We start from the raw sequence: 18710 nt of genomic DNA on the forward strand, positions 1-18710 counted from the left end.
CACAATGGCACTACCACTATTCCGCTGGTAGGTAGTTGTTCCATTCCGTGGCATTCCTATTAAACGGCTTCTAAGATGGCTTGGTGGTGGAGTTGTTTTATGACTTGTCAGTCGCAGCGCACTCTACTCTCGGGAGAATTCGGTGCATCAAAACTGCTGACAAGCATGACAATCGTGGCTGCATTCCGAGCAGTTGTGCCGTTTTGGTGCCGTTTGGTGCGGCGCTTCAGGCGACAACTATTATTAATACGATCAAGATGGTAAGCAAACCGGCAAACGTTTGCCTTCGTTCGTTGGTGACGAGATATTGAAGGTAGCATTTTTGAGGGCGACGAACGTCCTTTGTTTGCCGAGGGCGGTGACGATGCACCCTCGAACAGCAAACAGCTCCGAGAGCATCTTCTCGGTGGATGGTTGGATCGTGCGGAAATTCAAAAGTTTAACTATCTGTTCGAGTGAAGATACTGTTTTCAGCTTGTGGAATGATAATGATTGGCAGGGAAGGGTGCCACGAGATTTAGAGCTGAACGGTGACGGTTTAAGAACGTCTTGTTTCATTCACTTCAGTGACGTTGACGTTGAAGTGCCCGGCTGTTCAGATAAAACAAGGCTGATGTTCGCTTTGAAGAACTGACAAACGACAGAGCTGCTAAACCTGGCTAACCCATCTACAATTTTCCAATTTTCTCCTTTAGCTTTTCTTTCTTAAAGCAATAAAGCGATATAAAACAGCTGGCAACAATAATCGGGGTTGGATATTGCTAGTGGTAAATGATGAAAGTGTCCCTTTTTTCTAGAAGGGACGCTCCTTTTGCGTCTCATTGTGTCTGGTTTCGGTTGATTGATGCTCTACTGGCACACTGAATTCCTAATCAAGTAGATACATCCTTTTTTTGGTGGTGGGAAATCCCTTTTTTCCTTCGGAGCTTATCAGACAAGGCACATCAGGGCAGAGAGGACAGAGAGAATGAGGATTGTAATTTAACTTTTTTTAAGTTCATCTCGATGAATGTGTCTAGAATTGGAGGGAAAATTTTAGGATGCCGCCAACAAAACGACATCAACCTGTAGAATGTGATGTTTGGAGAGTTTGTGGCTAGAGAGAGGGGATTAAAGATTTTTTTTGCTCAAGTTGAAAAAGGGGCAATTTAAGTTTGCAGTAATATTGAATGGATTGAATTTTAATTGCTTCAGAATATCTCAATAAGGAGTCCTTTTCTGTGTATTTTAATAAAAGAAGGCATTTTATTAAGAATAACCTATTTATAAGTATGAAATGACAAGACAAGACGATAAAGATTTTTTTTTAATGTTTCCATTATATTTTATTGTATACTAAAGCCGGGAGTATTGTAAAGATACAATAAAGAATTATTTGTTCCGCGAATTGCATAACTTTAGGCGCATTGCTTGATTTATTTCATCAACACGATTGCTTAGTAAGCGGCAGTAAGTGCAAACGCCCACAAGTATGCAATAAAATGCTCTTTTTCGAACAACGTTACTGAACAGCTTCTTCCTGGCACCGCTAACTGTCAGCCTAGGTCATCATGCCTTCAAAAAACGTGACATTTTGATAATCTTTCAACTCACCAGTAAACTAGGTCATATGCGATCGTTTGTACAAAATGATAAGAACCTATTGCCATCGCGTGCAAAAGTGAAAATTTATCCTCCCAAACAGCACCGACGGCACGTGAAAACGTGAAAATGAAGTAACAGATTAACAATGAGAGTGCCTCCATACCACTCCTGGACGCCAAAGTGAGGATAAATCCAACCACCAAACCCCTAAAACGCCCTCCCCACCTTAACCGCAGTCAGCAGGTGTTGTGTTAGTAAAATCAATAAAGACAGCAAAGCACTTTTAAATCCTGCAAACGTTGTGCTGTGGGATGTTGTTAACGCTTCCCCGCTTCTTTGTTGCTGCGGGAAAACGGACTCTCACCGCACGCTCGCTGCTACGTCATCATCGGGCTGACGGGCCCTTGCTCGTCGCTTAAAAGCATTGTTGCTTTTGCGAGGTGTGAGACGGTTTTACTTTGTTATAAAGTTGCCGTTTCCTCGGTGTTTGTGTGTGTGTGTGTAGTGGATGTAAATGTGTGTCCCAAGCTTAGTGCCGTGGGAGACTCAAGGATGTTGAGCTATCGTGGTGTGCGTCCATGGTCAAGGTGTATGAATGTTTTATCCACATTTCCTTCAGACACACACCCATATATCTTCAGTTCGTCCCACTTCCTGTTCGAAAGCCGTTTTCACGTTTTAGATCATGCTTTTGAGGGTTCCATTCTAGCATCAACTCTAGCAGTAGTGTTTTCCCCATTCGAATATGCCCCATGTTTTCCGAAACGACTTCCCACCGTTTAGTAGCACATTATTTCCTCACCAAACAAGCGCCCGGAACGCTTGTCAGAAATGGGGATCGGGAAGACAAAACACCTCACTCGGCAACGTCTTTCGATTGTTTGGTTGATTATTTATTTAAAGCATAATGATTTCCTGCGGTACAGCTGGCCACCGAGGGGGGGGGGGCAAGAAAGCAGAACTCTGGTGGATGATGATGAAGGTAACTTTTGTTATGAAGAATTAATCCCTCACAGTGCTTTGTTTCCCGATGTCTTCCCTGTACCGTGCTGCCTGTCTGTTTTTGTTTGAGTGTGAAGAGTGTGGTGGCAAGAGCCAAGCATACCTGACGCTGAAGTTGGGTGTTAATGGGAGGAGGGAGGCATGCGGCTGCTGCCACCACCTTGTCAATCTTTGGTTGTGTAGGACACTCGCCAAGTTGATGACGTTTGTTTTGTCCTTGCTTACAGCTGACGGATAGTTTTGCGGAGTGAAGCCAGCAGATTAGCACAAGATATGAAGAATGGAGGATGGGTTTCCAGGTAGCCGCGAATTCTCAGAGCCAAAGTGGACAAGTGGTGAGGTGTGGTGTGTTATGATGAATACGGTGGACATAAGACAAGTATTGGATTCAACTGTGTCTTGAAAGGAATTCTCAGTAAAAGCCCAAAACATGTTGTTTATTTACTTAAAGCTTCATTTTAAGTAACAATTTGATTGAAATTAGTACTTTACCTACAAACAATAATTGAATCTCCACATACACCTCAGAATCCATTTTGATTACTACTCCAAAAGCTAGGGAAACCGAGTACGCCAACTCCACGCCGTGCAGAAACGGGTTGAATGAGCTGTTCGTGATGGATTTCACCTGTAGCTGGAGCCGGATGGTTCGCTCACGACCTAGAATTCTTCTTCGGGAGAGCCTGCTGTGCCAGCATTACTTCAGCCACCGGTGGGAGAGTGAGTGTCATGTAATGAGTGTGCCTTCCGGAAGTAGACATAGAACGATTCCTCAGGCACAGTGGTGCCGTTTAAAGTCAAATTGGAAATATAATTTAAAATTTTAAGCCAGTTTTTCTTGTATGAAGTAGGAAGCAATGGACTTAATTTAATGGGCCGATTAAACTGGGATTAAAGCTTTGCAAATTCCTGCAAAGTCTTTTAAAGGGAATATTTTGTTGCACAGATTGCATACTTTCAGGCAAATTAACTAAACGGTTTTAGTTGATTAGATGTAGTGCCTAAATTTATGCAAGTTATGATATTTTCTTCAATTTGTTATGATGTTTTCGTATCAAATTTATTTCCTAGGAACTTTGAAATGTATTTCTCCCCTTCAGTTATCACTACTTCGTTATCAATCCTTGCTAGGCATTATACTCGCTCTCGCTCTCTAGACCAACTTACAAACTTCACGCTCTCTAGCACACAAGTCACTCACTCTCCCGCTAAACAGATCCCGTTTGCCCCCAAAAGCAAAGCGAACGCGCGTTCCAGACACGCTTTGTTTTGCAATCCTGTTGAATGTACGGCAGCCCGGTGCAGCCCCAGGAATCGTGCGGCAACCACTCAGGCAGCATCAGGGTTTCGCCAGCCCTTCGACAAGCCGTATCGGGATAAACCTTATCAAAAAGACGACCACGACGCCTGCTGTCGTCTGCTTCGGGTGTGCGCGCGCTCACACTCGCTGGCGGAGCTTTTCGAAGCTCGCGCGACCCGAACGAATCCCGCGCCTACTGCGTGCTGCAACCCGGGCGACGGTGGGTCCGGCTGGTTGCTGCTGCTGCTGCAGACGCTCGCAAGCTAGCAGCACCGTCACCTTGCTCTCAGTTGAATCTGAACGCGCGCCCGGTGCAGACCGATACGCGGGCCGCCCCAGAAAGCTTTGCGCTGCTCCGTTTGCTTTGCTTTGGCCCGTTACATTTGCGGTGCGTTACGGTGCGTTACTGGCGCGGGATCAGCAACTGGTGCTGTTCGTGCGGTACCTTGTGGGTGTTGAAATTCGTAGCAAACGTTTAAACAGCTAGTGAGAGTGTCGAGTTGGCGTGCTTTTGGTAATTTTAATGAAGTTTTAATTCATTTCCGGGTGCACCGTAGTACCACTTCCGGCTACGTATGGGTTTGCGTGTGCACTCCTGTGTGTGTTTGATTGTGAAGGTTGGCCAAACTTCCCCAGAATCTTGAACAGGAAAGGTCAGTTTTATGGTTGGTAACAGTGTTGTGCGTGCATGTGTGTGATTGTGTGTGTGTGTGTGTGGGTGTGTGCGCTAACGACATCAATGCTCTCTCGCTTGGTCACCTTGCGTGGTGGTTAAGGTTAAACGATGGAGCGCCCGCGTGTCCCACCTTCCGTCCAGATCCGTGCGCGTACAACATTCTAATTGAAGCAGTAAATCAAAGTTATTAAACGTAGCCTCAGACCTCGGGTGCAGGGGACACACACACACATACACAATATCGGTGTAAATGTTTGAAATAGTGTCCGAGAGTAAAGGGAAAAAATAGAAAGGATTGGTTCTTGCAGTGTTGGTGTTTGAACACAAACGCTCTGTTGTTCGTTTAGTGTTGTCAGAGGTTCCCAAAAAAAAAAAGAGTGTAAAAAGTGTGTGCAAAAATATCAACCAAAAATGTGAAACAAATAATCAATTTGTGATTTTTCTATAACCTGATAAAAAAAACAGCAGAGCTTCATGCTAAACATTTTGGGTGACACATCCTTCTCCTCCAAGGAAAGAAACGGCCCATAAACCATTGCCCAAGCCTACTGCTTGCTTCTCGCAACGGCGTTCGTTGACAGCGTGATTCATAATTAACACGCTGCTGCTTACCTGTTGTGTCCCTTTTGTGCCATCGTCTGCCACGTGCCAACGAAGCGAGCCACCGCATTCCCCGTCCGCACCATCCAGTGCAGGGATCGCTTCCTCGTTTCGGCGGCATTTCAACCATTTTTTGTTGTTGCTGCATTTGTGTTTTGGGTAAGTTTGACGAAAAGTAGTTTCTTTCACCCTGGGTGTGTGTGTGTGTGCGTTTGTGTCTAAATTAGAGCGGCCCGAGCAGCATCAGATTCAGCTAGATTCCCATCCATATCAATTACCGTCCCCCTGGTTCAGAGGTGAATAATGTAGTAAAGCTCCAGTGGGGAAGTATCGCCTTTTTATCGTCATTTGTGGGCGACCATCATTCTAATTTAATAGCGTTTCCGTTTGCGTCTACGTGTTCTAGCATGTGTGTGTGTGTGTGTGTGTTAAAAGGGTTCCCTGGTCTTGTGGAGTCATTTTTTGCATACTTTGCATAAAGCAGCATAAAAGATATGGTAGTTGATATAAAATGCACCACCAGTCGGGTTTAAACCAAGAAAAAAGCGTCTCGTGTCTGTTTTGTGATCGAATCGATTTGTCTGACCGTCGGCTACGGTCGGAAGTTAATGCCAAGGTTCTTCTAGGTGTTCTGTACGCTCCGGCTTCATGCTGCGAACAACACGCCAGCAATACAAGACACCAGAGCTGAGTGAGTAGGTGAACCTGTTTCAACCACATACCGTGTACCACGCTTTAATGCGTTCCGGTGCAACAGTGCCCACTTTGTACGGGTGGTTTGCATCCAGCGTCGTTGCTCGACACACGACACGGGGATTTTGGTTGCATTTTTGCAAGATTAAGAGCGATAAGAAGCTGTGGTACAGCATCTTAATTTTCGGATCAAGAAAGTAGAAATTTGTCTGCGGCAAAGGAACTTCGGTCCTCCCTAAAGATGCTTCTGTTAGTAAGCGGATGAGCTTAATGTGCACTGACTTCCACGAAGGACTGTGACTGGTTGGCTGTGAGTGTGTGTGAGAGAGCTTGGGCGACGTTTAATATTGATGAGATTGACTCGTATTTGGCAAGAGATTATTTAAAGCCTCGAGAACCAACATCTCGAGCCAAGCAACACGACGTCACACGCCGATACTGTTTGGGGTGACCGCGATGAGGCAACCAATGCAGAAAATGGGAAGGCTAAGAAAAGGTTCCTTTATTTCCCCTGTTTGGTTTGCCCATCGCCATTGGCCTTTTGCTTTATGATGATAAATGAGCAGCGGTCGAAGCGGGGAAAAGGAAGAAGCGAAATTTGGGGTTGCCTATGGTATTTTGGACAAAAGTTCTTGTTCGATTAATAAATCAGATAAGAAGAAAGGTAAATCTGTTGATTTGATTGCAACAATAGAGTGAGAGTGATAAATGTATCAAAAAAAGAAAGATGAAGTATTTAAACACTTCCACAAAAACGTCATTTTTTAGCTCGAAACATGTTTATGAATATAAAGAATGATTAGAACATCATTTCATTTTTGGGCAGACTTTTTCGCTAGACTCTGCTAGGCTGCTGCTTGTCGAGTTTTTCACTCACCTGCTTTTTTCCTTCCATCGTGTCCATAATTTATTCACCATCTGCTACGGTTCCTTTGCTTCAAGTCTCGTCCGCACTCCCGGTGAATATCTAATCATTACAGCTTACCATTTTTTTTGTTTGGCCCGCCATCTACCATTCTAAGATGGAAAAGCTCCCTTTCTTTTGTTTGTTGTTAGTCGTGCTTTAGATTTTTCCCTTTTTCATTCCTCTCTCGCTCTAGAGAAGGTTTAGTGAAAGAGGAAAGAGTTTCACTAGCGAAAGGGCAGTGCTGGATCGTGATGAATAATTTGGACTCATTAATCTGAATCAAGAACTGGTGGTACAATTGCAATAAACGTTTTACACAATGTTAATTATTTCGACACCACCACTGGTCTGTTTGTGATCGTTTTTTGTGTTGAATTTGGCGTTGAAAATACCATTAAATTTGGATTAAAGTTGCTATAAAACACACACACCAAAGCATAAGGAAGTAAAGTGGTTATGAAGAACAATAATTCCCACAAACCACTTGACCACGCTAAAATATTGGGAGAGTAAATATTGATCTAACTACAATTTCTACACCTCTCTGATGGCAAAAGCTTCACTAAATCTTCACTTTTGCTGCTTGTCCGTCGAGCCAACCCGGAGCAGGTCATTATCATAAAGAATCCAATCAAACGGCTTTGGGTTTTGTTTCGCTACACTCGGAAACGCCAGAATCGGCCAGATAGAGACCCAAGCCGGTGAGGGAAGAAGCTGCGCTCACCGTTTTGTTGACAGTGTGTCGCGGTGTCGCGGTGCGGTTATGATGTCATTAAGGTCATCCGCGTTGGATTAACGCACCACGGCACGGCACGCGCAAAACCACCGCGTACACACAAACATCGAATGCTTCGGTTTATGAGATGCTTGCCGCCGTATGTTGCCTTCGATTCTACTGCGTGTGTGTGTTTGCTGAGCGCGGGGGTGTAAGCAGTCGAGCGGGTTCCATTCGCGAGGTGGTGGCCGCCTTCGCATAAAACAGCCTGAAAAAACCTGCTTTGCAAACAAAACTCTCCCCACGCGTTGTTGTTGTGGCTCTCTCGCCGCGCAGCTGAGATGCCGGGGTAAAATGCGTCCAACTTCCCGTCTCGATGTATAGTCTCGGTCAAACCCCCCCCAAGCGCCGATGGCCGTAGGTTGCATTGCAAGCCGTCTCGCCGTTGCGCGAATGTGTATGTGGTTCAAGAAATATTCACCAACTGTTACGAAAAACCACTTTTTCGACACGGTCCAGCACTGGAAGGCTAGGTACAGTCTGTACGAACCGTTCGCAAAGCTAATAAAAAAGGATGCAAACACCACTTGGTGGGTGAAAAATCCATCCGAAAGTGCTGGCGCACGATATTTACCGTGGAAGATTGATTTTGAAGTGATTCTCCACGGTCATTTTTCTCTTCATTGACCCCTTTTTATCATCCTCTTGCTTGCAAGGATGAGTTTGGTGCGATTTAGGCACGGGCGTGAGATGACGACCGGGCAACGGGAAAGGAGTAAAGTTTGCATAGTGCTTCACGCACTCTGGCACGGGAAAATCACGCTACACGCCAGCCAGCCAGCCAGCCAGCCAGCTCGAAGTTCAATGGCGACCATCACCCGTTTCATTAACTCGTTTAGCTTTAATTGCTTTCGCTTTAATTAAATTTTTGCGTCCAAAAGCCGTCCGAAGCGCGCTACCCTGTCAGCTTCAATGGTGGAAGAGGGTGTCGGGTTGAGGGTGTGATTTTTTTGTATTGTTTTTAGGAGCCAGACCATTCCGGGAAAGCTGGCCAGGAGTCTGGCTTTTTTTCTTTTAATGAAGTGCTTTGGTGGTGAAGTTTTTGCTCCCTATTTTGGCTCCGATCCGGTGACGCTATCGACGACGCTAAATGCCCCTTTTGATGGCTCGCTAACGGATGAACGATGCGGGCGAAAATGATGTTGCGGATAATTCATTTTCCCGCCAGATCCGGGCCAGCTCCTAATGAAATATGATCGTAAAATGTTACAAAAGAGCGGGCACTAAAGCGTGACGATGAAGGTCAAAAGGAGAAAAGAAAAGAATGTAAGGGGATTAAGGTTGGTCAATTGTTTAAATAGGGAATAGATTGATGTGATTAAAAGAAAAGAGCGCTGTTTTATTAATAAATCGGCAGAAAACTCTGCGGAATGATTAATTATATAGAAACAAGCTTCTTATAGATTAATTGTCTCGCGGAATGCATACTTTAAGGCTGATAATTCAAAAACACGCAATGCTAGGAACAAATACGTCTAAAGCGTCTAAAAGCGACCATTTTTTTGACTAGAAAACTGCAGTCCATTGGAGAATCCAAACATTGTTGCTAATGTCATTGTTATTGATTGACATTTTCACATCCATATTCATGCTCCATTAAGCCTCATGAATGGCAAATACTACTCCTACTACAAAATTATACGTCCTGTATGCGTCCCTAATTGATCTGACGTGGTGAATAAAAAATTCACCAGTCCCCTTCTCTTTGTCGGAAAAAATGGCTTCTTACCTGTTGCATTCCGTAATCAAGAGTCTTCAGCACCATGGCCACTAACACGAGCAAAACAAAAAGCTGCAAAAAAGCCAGTACTGTTCCCCTTGGGCGAATCCATTTCCATCCACTTTGCTTGCACTGGCATTATCGGAATAGCGCACAGTACTCGTATCGCCGCTTGCCTAAACGCGGGAATGCTATGCAAAATGGTTGCGCTGCTCCCATTTACAACTCGCTGCTCTACTACTTTTCCAACACTCGCAGTCCGTCCGTTTCGCCTGCTCTTTCAAACCTGCTTCAAAAGGTGAAAGCATGAATGTGAGAGACAAAGAAAAAAGGTGGGCAAAGCCTCGGACGAGCCCGTCGATCGTATCATGGCATTAGTCTGTAAAATGGATGATTTTTCCACTGTACAATTAATTCACTGGCGCGTACTGGCGGCTCAGGGTGTCAGGAGAGATAAAAATAAAAGCGGAACGAAGTAAAGCACAAATGGGAGAAAGGTTTTGTGCCATTCCTTTCATTCAGTATCCGTTTCCGGACTCAAAAGGTTTTTTTGCCTGTTGCTTTTTGTTCTCGGAATGATATTCCACATCGATTGCTGCCCCCGTGTGCCATAACGCCAGTGATGCAGTGCAGTTGTACTAGCCCTTGGTTGTTCTGGCAGATTTGTACAAAAACTGTCATTGCCCATTGCGCTTGAACTGTCAAACGTGAACGCGCGACCAAGCTGACATGATGCGCTTAATGCGAGCAAATTCAATCAACGAATCTCAACTCGGCGCTCGGGCTGTGATCGATCGCGGCATTGAGCATAGCTGACGATAGCTGACAGCCGGGTAATCGAGTGAAGTGAGCAATCGGAACTTCACAGTTCAATGCAGAGTACCATTTTGTGAATAAAAGCTGAAGCCTATGAAGCTTCACAGGGTGGAGAGTTACTTGCTAAAGCAAGAATTGGAGCGGGAACATTGTAATGTTTCCTTTCTCTTTACACGCATGCCGTCTTTCTATCACACAATTTGTATAATTTAGCTGTTTGGCTCAACAATACCGTTCTCTACTTTATTCCTTTGCAAAAAACCCACCTTTTAGTGGAAAAGCCCCGAAAGTCTCGGAGCAAAATTGAATTAGCGTTACCCCTTAAGGCCGCGGGGCCACGGGGCTTTCTCAAGCTGAGAAAACGTTCTCAAGCACTCATTTAAGTTTCTCAAGCACTCAAAACTTGTTCTCAGACTCAAGCCCGTGGCCGTCGTCAGTTTTTCTCACTCTGAGAAACTGATATAGACACTCAAGCTTTATTTAGAGCTTTAAATAGAAAAACAGTTTTTAATCGCATATTTTTTTAACGTTTTCAATTTTAAACATTGAATACATTTTCCAAAGTGATTTCCGATAAACAAATAGCGCAATTCTCCATATTTCAGTTAGCCGATCGCTGCATCGTCATCTTTCTCAAAGATTCTCAAAGATTCTCAAAACCGATTTTGTTCCGATTCGACAAACGCTGAGAACGAGGATTTCTCAAAAGCACTCATGAGTGCTTGAGAAAATGAGCGCTGAGAATCCCCATGGCCCCGCGGCCTAAGCTTGGCTCAAATGCTGGGCTTTACCTGCCGGGCTTCATCAACGCCACCGTCTTCTTTGATAGTGCCGGTAGGGCCAGCTTAGTGCCGCTATTAGGGGCCGCATTCTTTTGGCCATCCGAGTTTGCGTCGTCCGCCTTCCAAGAACTCATCTTCACTTGCTTGCACCATTTCCAAAAGGACATGATGATTCTTGGTCTTTTTGGCTAAAAGCGGGAAGAGAATGAAGGGATGAAATTCCACACCAGTCGTGCGGGATGGGCGCCCGGGAAGGAATTCCGACGGCATCATGATGACGTTCGAAATTTTGGCCGGAAGTGAACGGTTTGGAGGGGTTTGGTTGGGGTGTGAAGCATTTTGCAAACTGTTCCATGTTTTTTTCCCCTGGTGGTCTATGTGGCAAAGGGTCCAGATGCTCACCATTGACACCACCCAAGGGGGGGGGGGGAGTTGGTTTGTGGCCAAATTATGGCATTTTGAGGGTAAATTGAGTTGAGCATGGAGTCGGAAAACGTGGCCAAATTGTCTAGATTGGATGTGAAAGGAAAGGATTCGGTGATGAAGACATATCGACTCGGGACATTCATGGAATAGTTGTCGAATCGATGGCATGCATGCTTTTAATGTGCGACTAGACGCTTTTAGGTGGATTCGAGCGGGAATAAGTGATTGAGATTGTAGAATTGTAAAAAGAGAAGCACTTTCAAGCTTAAATGTATGTCAAATGGATTTAAAACTCATCGTTTGCTATACCGATTGCATAATTTTAGACGAAAATGTTGTACAGATAGCATTCTTCCCAGTAATCTTACAAACAAAATTAAAGACTTTAATACGTACATGATTTGAACCTGCCAGATCCAACCCGATTGAACAAGGCCAAAGCAAAGGTGCTCACACTTTGAAAGCGAAAACGAATAATGAGACCAAAATAGAACTCTTCCGGTATAAAGACCTCCAGGTGTGAGGCGAAATAGGAAAAAAGGCATCACCGAAAGCCGAAACGAGCAAACGAACCACTCAAAATGAGGTAAGAAGACGGAAGCCAACGTACTTTATACGTTTTTATTTTCGTCCGGATTCAAAGCTTTTCATCTCCAAACGCTCCTCTGTGTGTGTACGTGTGTGTGTGTGATGCGTAATATCGCCCGTTTGCCAGGCCCGAATCAAAGCCGAAACGAAGTCAAATTTATTCAGGATTACGATGAAATTGAAAACGAACAAATGTAAATGGCTTTACCTTGCCCGGTTTTCTTCCATTCATTCGTTCGCTTTTGGCCCTGTGTATTCCCTGTTCGATAAGAGTTGGGCAGCCGTTTTTTTTCTCTTACTTTCGATTTGTGCAAGATCAAAACTATGAACCAGCAGCATCGTGTAGAACTCTTGGGTTCATTAGAGTGGATGCCCCTCCCGAAGAAATGGAAGGGTCGTCCCCGAATGTGTACATTTTTATTTGGCCGGGCTGAAAATGAGCTTCGCAATGGGACCATTCTTATTCACTCTTAATACTGTAAGGAAGGGACAAACACAGACACAGGGGAGGATGGCAGGATCAAGAAGCTTTTGTGCACACAGCACCGTCAAACGGAGAGGGGTTTCGCTGTGTAGGAAAGGGTGTGCACGCGCACACGTGGGATCCCCTTGCCGGATGGGACAATTCGATCGAGAAAAGGGTTATGTTGTCTTTGTTGCTTCCGTGTTGTTTCTTTTTTTCCTCCATTTCGCCAGGTAATTGAGACCTTTACTGATTGTTAGTAGAAGCCATTGGTGACGCTATTGGTGACAATTAGGATTTGGAAAATGGAAAGGATCCCAATCTAGCTCGTGGCCCTCTTTTTTTGTGGAGGACCTCCCTGCCACACATAATTAAAGTAGGATTAGGTAAAGGAAATGTGATTTCAAAAATGAATCGAAATGAAAAGAAAAGAAAGCTTTTAGTGCTTATTTAAATGAATCTAAGCTTCTGCTTTACTAGGAACATACACCGGTGTGCAAAACAATTCTCCGAAAACACACTTCTACATTCCATTGCTTAAATAGCAAAACGAGTCAAACATCCTGCCAACTGGCCCCGCAAACTGTGTGTCCTTACTCAAAAACAATTCTCCATGTCACATGCAGCGAAGATGATGAAAAAAGTTCCACTTTATATCCTGCCAGCTTTCCGGAAGCTTCGGGCCTCTCCCCCTTTGCTCCTCAAGCTCAATGTGTATTGCCGGAAATGTTGATCCAGGGACGGACTATAAATTTTAAATTTCTTTCCACCCTGCTGGACCCAGACGGCAATGCAGGGGATGAATAGGGCCCAAGCATACGGGAGCATGTAAGCATACGTTTAATGGGTCCCACCATGCTGCCCCTTCCCGGACGGTCCAGAGTGTGGATGTGGGGAGGGCTATCGTTTGTTTGGGTTCGGTTTTTTGACAGTTTAACATGCAAACGATACTGCGCCAGCCAGTGTACCTTTGCCGGTATATAAAGTTATAAATTTTGAAACCGTCAACCCCGAATGGAGGCACCTGGTGGTTTGTAGAAATGAAGTAACCGCAGGTGGTTGATTACGAAAACGGGATACTAATGGGGAATGGGAGGTGGCAGGAAGAAGTTGAGGATGGTTTTTACGATATTGTAGGCAGCCCGAGGTAGATTCTGCACAGTAGACAGGGAAGATAAAAAATGTATGAATTTATATTGCTTTCGATGCAACTTGCATCATTGCAGAACGCTTGCCTAAGGTCTGCATAGTATCGCTTACTGCACTTGCTTCTCAAAGCGATCATCTAAATAGCAAAACAAGACCTCTGAGCCGTTTCCGAAACGGCAAACATCTTGTACGTTGACCTTTAACATATCGATCGTATAAGACCGTAAAAGGCTTCGAGTCCCTAATAGGATATGATAGCGCAAACAGGTAGTATTCGAAGCACACGCTACATCTTATGTGCTCCGGGCAGAAGAAGTGAGCTCGATTTTTTCCCTCACACTCCCTTCCAACTAAAAGACTTTAACCATTTTCGGCACACCGCCATCGTCCCGCAGAGACTTTTGATGGACTTTATTTATGGACAAGCCTAACCTAATTTCAACTTTTCCCCGATGAAAGACAAACAAGTTTTCTCTCCCATTCGTCGCCTCGCTTTGGCAGGTTGGTCTTGGCAGGACATTTTTAGACGGTGAAGGTGCACGAAAAGGAAAGCAGACACCGGACACGGGCGAACGTTAACCCTGGGCGAACTAACCACCCCCCCATATGGTGACACTCTCGCGCGCATCCCGAAAATAGCCATCGTTTTGCGAACCACAGTCACAGGATATGGTTCCGGGAAGCGATTCATTACGGCTTGCCTGGAGAGGGTCCTGTTTGTGATCAGCATGGTAGAGTAGTCGCCCGCAGGATACCCCGCAGCAGGATTGGATGGGCAAGGTTCATCAAGGTTTATTTGATACTTTTCTCGTTCGCGCTCTGCGGTATGTTCATGGTCCCACCTAATGTCGAATTCGTTTAGCAGTGTGATGAGTGTGAAATTTAATGGGAAATATTTATTTAAAAAATCCTCGAAATATTAAAGATCCTCCTTTCCTTTGAATTATTTTCCTTCAATCCTCGAAATTAAAGAAAGTAATTCAATGCTTCTCGAAGGTTTTGATGCATCAATTAAATAATTTTCAAAACTGTGTTATTAATAAATTTATGAAAGATTTTCAACAGCGGAAAGTTCCACCAACACTGTAAACCTACTAGATGTATTGCCCGCTTTCCACGTCGACTGGGTACACCTGCAACCACCGACGGGAGAGCTTCAATCAGCAGCAACGACCGCCTATTTCATCCGGAAGTTATGCCTCATAGGCTTCATTAGATACAGCCGCTCGCCCGAATCGCAAAGGAACGGGACGTTGAAATAGCCTTGTTCGCGTTCGGTACGACCGGCTCGGCCATAAAGATCGTTACATCGTATCGCGGGGGTTGGGCCATCCGTGAACGTGCATGAAAAGCCTCGAAACCTTCAGCAGACCGTACAGCGCGAACCGTCGGAGCGCTGGCACGACGGCCAATGCAATGTGCAGCATATGTAGGTCGAAATGACTGCAGGTGACACTAACGGGTCCTGGGTATGCATGCATGCCATGCTGTGCCACTAGAACGTAGGAACCGAGCGCCATAGCATAAACATGAAAGTAGTCTCTGTGGTTATGTGTGTGTGCGTGTGTATGTGTCTAATGGTACGTGAGGGAAACATATTTTTGAAGCTGGCTCGTTTGCATTATGCACATGTGGTGGCTGGCATGTTCGCGGTAATAATGTACTTTTGCCACTTTGTTGCGATTTTGACCGACATGCATATTTTGAAAAGATGGAGAGAGGGTGCATGATGTATTTTTTTAGCAGGACATGTTTATTTGCATGAGAAAGGAACGGTTTCCTCTTCACAGAGCTGTTTTTTGTTGTTTATTGCTTCTCATGAAGGTAATTATGTCACAAATGGTGCATAACTTTAGGCGCTTTGTCTTGGAAGTTGCATACACCGCGGGTTATTAGAACAAAATATACCTAAAAGTATGCAATTTGCGGGCAACAGTGAGAGTTGGCTTTAAAATTAGCGTCATTAAATTTTATGATCTCAGTTTGAGACTACGATTCTTTTATTCTATAGACTTTTTATCTGAATTTTTATTGCCGCTTATTAACGTAAAGATAAGATGGGCGAATGATAAAGCTTCATTGCTTCCCTCGGGCTAATCTATTTCCCAAATCAAATCTTAAAGCTCCCAGCTGTCTTTTTCCCAAATCAAACTTCCGTCAACAACTATTAAAACGCTTGTCGAGCGCTGGCTCTTAATTTTATCTCCACAATTAATTGCTATCGTGTTCTAATTAGTAATTTCATATCAAACTCGAGCACATATGGCCCTCGTCTTACGCGTAAGCGGAAATAATTATTTGACATTAGCTCACGCGAAACCGGCCTGGGAGACGGGTCTCGGTATTTCTCCCCCAAAAACCAACCCAGTCAGCACCCCCCGACGTCGACGTGTAATCACAGCATCATTAATTAATCTCTTCAAGCGATGAAATGACATTGGAACGAAACCATCCCTCCCAAAAACCACCTCTCCATTTCCCGAAGGAGATCGTTTAATCTACGGTCTTGATTTGAGAGCGGACAGCGGTACAGCAACGGGTCAGGAAATGAAACAGTTATCGGATTGATGAGTCGCGGGCACTGCTGGGTTCCTTCTCTTCGTTGCTGAAAGGACACACTGCTGTGGTGGCGAACCGCAACATCATGCTGTTTGGATCCTTTCGTGGGCCATATCGTTATGGTCTAATAAAATCCAGCAAGACTTCATACTTCGTCAGCTGGAACGCAGCAGACCGTGGAGCGAAGGGAGTTGCAGGCGAGTTCCTTTTTCATAAAGCTGCATGAAGATCGGCGGTGACCGGTGGGAGGATGTTTAATTAAGCAAGCGATCGATGTGACGTACCGTCGGTTTCGTTAACTCATTGGCCATCCCACCCAGACGTTGGATGGTTGTAGTATAATGAGATTGAATCATCACCCGTCATCATCCGGGCTGGTGAGTGGAAGTGACATTTTAATGGACGTTTCGTGCAATGTTTGTGTATCGCATGTAACATGAAACGAGGAACGTGTTTTATTTTTGCATATCATTCTAAAATACAGCGTGAATTCTCAAAACCCGATTTTTTATGTAAGCTCCTTGCTAACTGTACCTAAGAGAAGGTGGTTCAAAGCAAATGTTGTGTCTTGAAGACATTTTTGAATTCAAAATTCATTCGTTTGCTCTTCCGCTGTATACTCATGTCAAGCTAAAAAGCAGACGCATCACTTTGCGGTCAGGAGTACCGCCTCTTGCTCAGCCTATGCGAATGAAATATTCAATTCGACAGAAGACACGTTCTTCCCTGTGCCGTATGCCTGGAGATTGGTAAAAGAGTTTGTATGTTTTATTGAACAAGAAGAAACAGAACAACTGATAAAAAAGACGTGCGTGATGCGTGTTTGGCGAATATATCATGGCCTAATATTTAGCATACAAGCCGCCGTCTTCAAAACCGATCAACGTCAGGCGATTAAGATGCGCCCGCACCTTATTCTGCCGTTGTGTGTTAGGCGCCACCACTTAAATATTCAAAGTGGCCGTGAAGATTAATTTATGCAAATAAAAAGAACAGTCCACAAAAAGAAGCATCAAGTTTGATGCGAAAACTGCGTGTTTTTTAGCGTAAAGTGCCATTCCCATCCCGTTACTCGTCATCGCCCACAGCAGAAATGTGCTAAACAAAACACAACTTTTCAGTTCGACAGTGTGTGCGTGTGTAAAGCTATTTTTGATGCAAGATTTATGGCTGGGGCTGGTCTCAGGGGGTAAACGTTTTTTTGGGTTTGCCTCGTTTTGTCTCTTTAGTTGGTTGACGATGCACTACTCCTCCACAAACCGGTACTGGCATGAATCGTTCAACTGTGTTCGATTGTTCGTTGCTGCAGTTTTGTGCTCAGCAGAGGGTCCCAGCAATATAAATCAATGGTTGTTTGAGTTTGGGAGTTTTGCGTTTTACAGAAATAGCTTTTTCCATTTTAGCAACTCTTTACACGAGCGTGTGTTTTGCACATTGATAGCTGTTTCCTGAATGGTAGTGTTTTGTTTATTTCTTTTGAGCATTTTAAAGCACAAGTGTGAAGTTTAGAATAGCTATAATATTGTTTGGAAACAAATTATGCCAATTTTGTCCTGTAAAGGCGTTTTGTGGTGAAAATGACCTTACCTTCATCGTTCATGGAAAATACGCGCCGAAAGGTATGCAATCCGCGTCTCAAAACTGTGCTAATGGGATTATTGTGAAGCGATATCGTTAATTAGGTTCCCTTTTTTCCCCATAATAGCTTATAAAGCGTCTCTTCTCCGAACCAGAATGGCCATTAAATGATAGATAAAGATGGGTCAGTAATCCCAAAACTCATTCCCACCGCCATGCGTATGTAGTAATGATCCGTTTTCGTTTGATTATACTGCGGAGCAGCTAATTGAATTAGTTGCGCTGGTGAAGAAATATCCCTAAAGAAAATGCCCCAAACGCGAACGGTTCGCAGCAGCAGTGTTGCCCCCATTCTCAACGAAATGTCCATTCGGTTAAAGGTTGTATGTTTTGTTTGGTTGTTGTTGCCGTTGCCGTGCGGCCTTTCCTCGGGGTGTGTTGCGAAAAGGCGAAGGCAGAAAGCAAGCAGCAATCCAAAACCCAACCTCCAGCACTGAGCAAATACGCTCCGTTTGCTGTTACACGTTTTGCGGTAAGAAAGCTGCAGCATCCAGGGGAACCGAGAAGGCTGCAGGAGGAGCGTTGGCAAACGAATGGCAGCATTTGGAATTGTTTTTCCGCTGCTGTGTTTCCTTTTAATTTGGGCACCCTCGAGGGCACACCAGTTGATTAATCAGCGTCAGTATCAATGGCGTGAAAGGCACGAGATACAGCTCGTAAACAAGCGCGATGGCGATGGCAATGGGGGCGACGGGCAAATTGAGGGACGAATTGCAACAATTTTCCACTCACCAAACGCTTGTTTACCGTGTGTATTCACCGCTCAATGCAAGTGAGAGCTTTTGGGGGGAAGGAAAATCACTTGGCATGCTGAGTCGAACAAGTTTGCAATGTTTTCTCGATTGAAAATGGATTTCTGGTACGAATTTGCTTTGTTAAATGTTAGGTTGTACTGAATGTTGAGAATATTGCGAAATTGTAGTGAAACAAGCTCGCTCCGTACCGTCACACAAGCAAAAGTTTTCCTCCCAACGATGCCAAACGCATCGTCAATAAATATTCAAGCTCAGCAGCAACATCAGCAAAAGCAGC

General features: G+C 44.5%; 2 protein-coding genes across 8 annotated transcripts in view; both read left to right on the top strand.

Moving 5' to 3' along the window:
- LOC120949158 (klaroid protein) overlaps positions 1 to 18710 on the top strand; it is a 175224-nt gene that overhangs the window by 41874 nt on the left and 114640 nt on the right. The gene's annotated exons all lie outside the window — the stretch shown is intronic.
- LOC120954006 (rap guanine nucleotide exchange factor 4) overlaps positions 4171 to 18710 on the top strand; it is a 111812-nt gene continuing 97272 nt past the window's right edge. For 3 of the 7 annotated variants that reach the window (XR_005751429.2, XM_040374497.2, XM_040374501.2), the window contains exon 1: positions 4171 to 4400. The gene's annotated coding sequence lies outside the window, so the exon portion shown is untranslated. Of the gene's footprint in view, positions 4401 to 4451; positions 4540 to 18710 lie in introns of those variants that run through there. The other 4 variants (XM_049606371.1, XM_040374500.2, XM_040374499.2 and 1 more) reach the window with 4 other exon arrangements.

The sequence above is a fragment of the Anopheles coluzzii genome, chromosome 2 (genome assembly GCF_943734685.1).
Source record: "Anopheles coluzzii chromosome 2, AcolN3, whole genome shotgun sequence".
Taxonomy (NCBI): Eukaryota; Metazoa; Arthropoda; class Insecta; order Diptera; family Culicidae; genus Anopheles; species Anopheles coluzzii.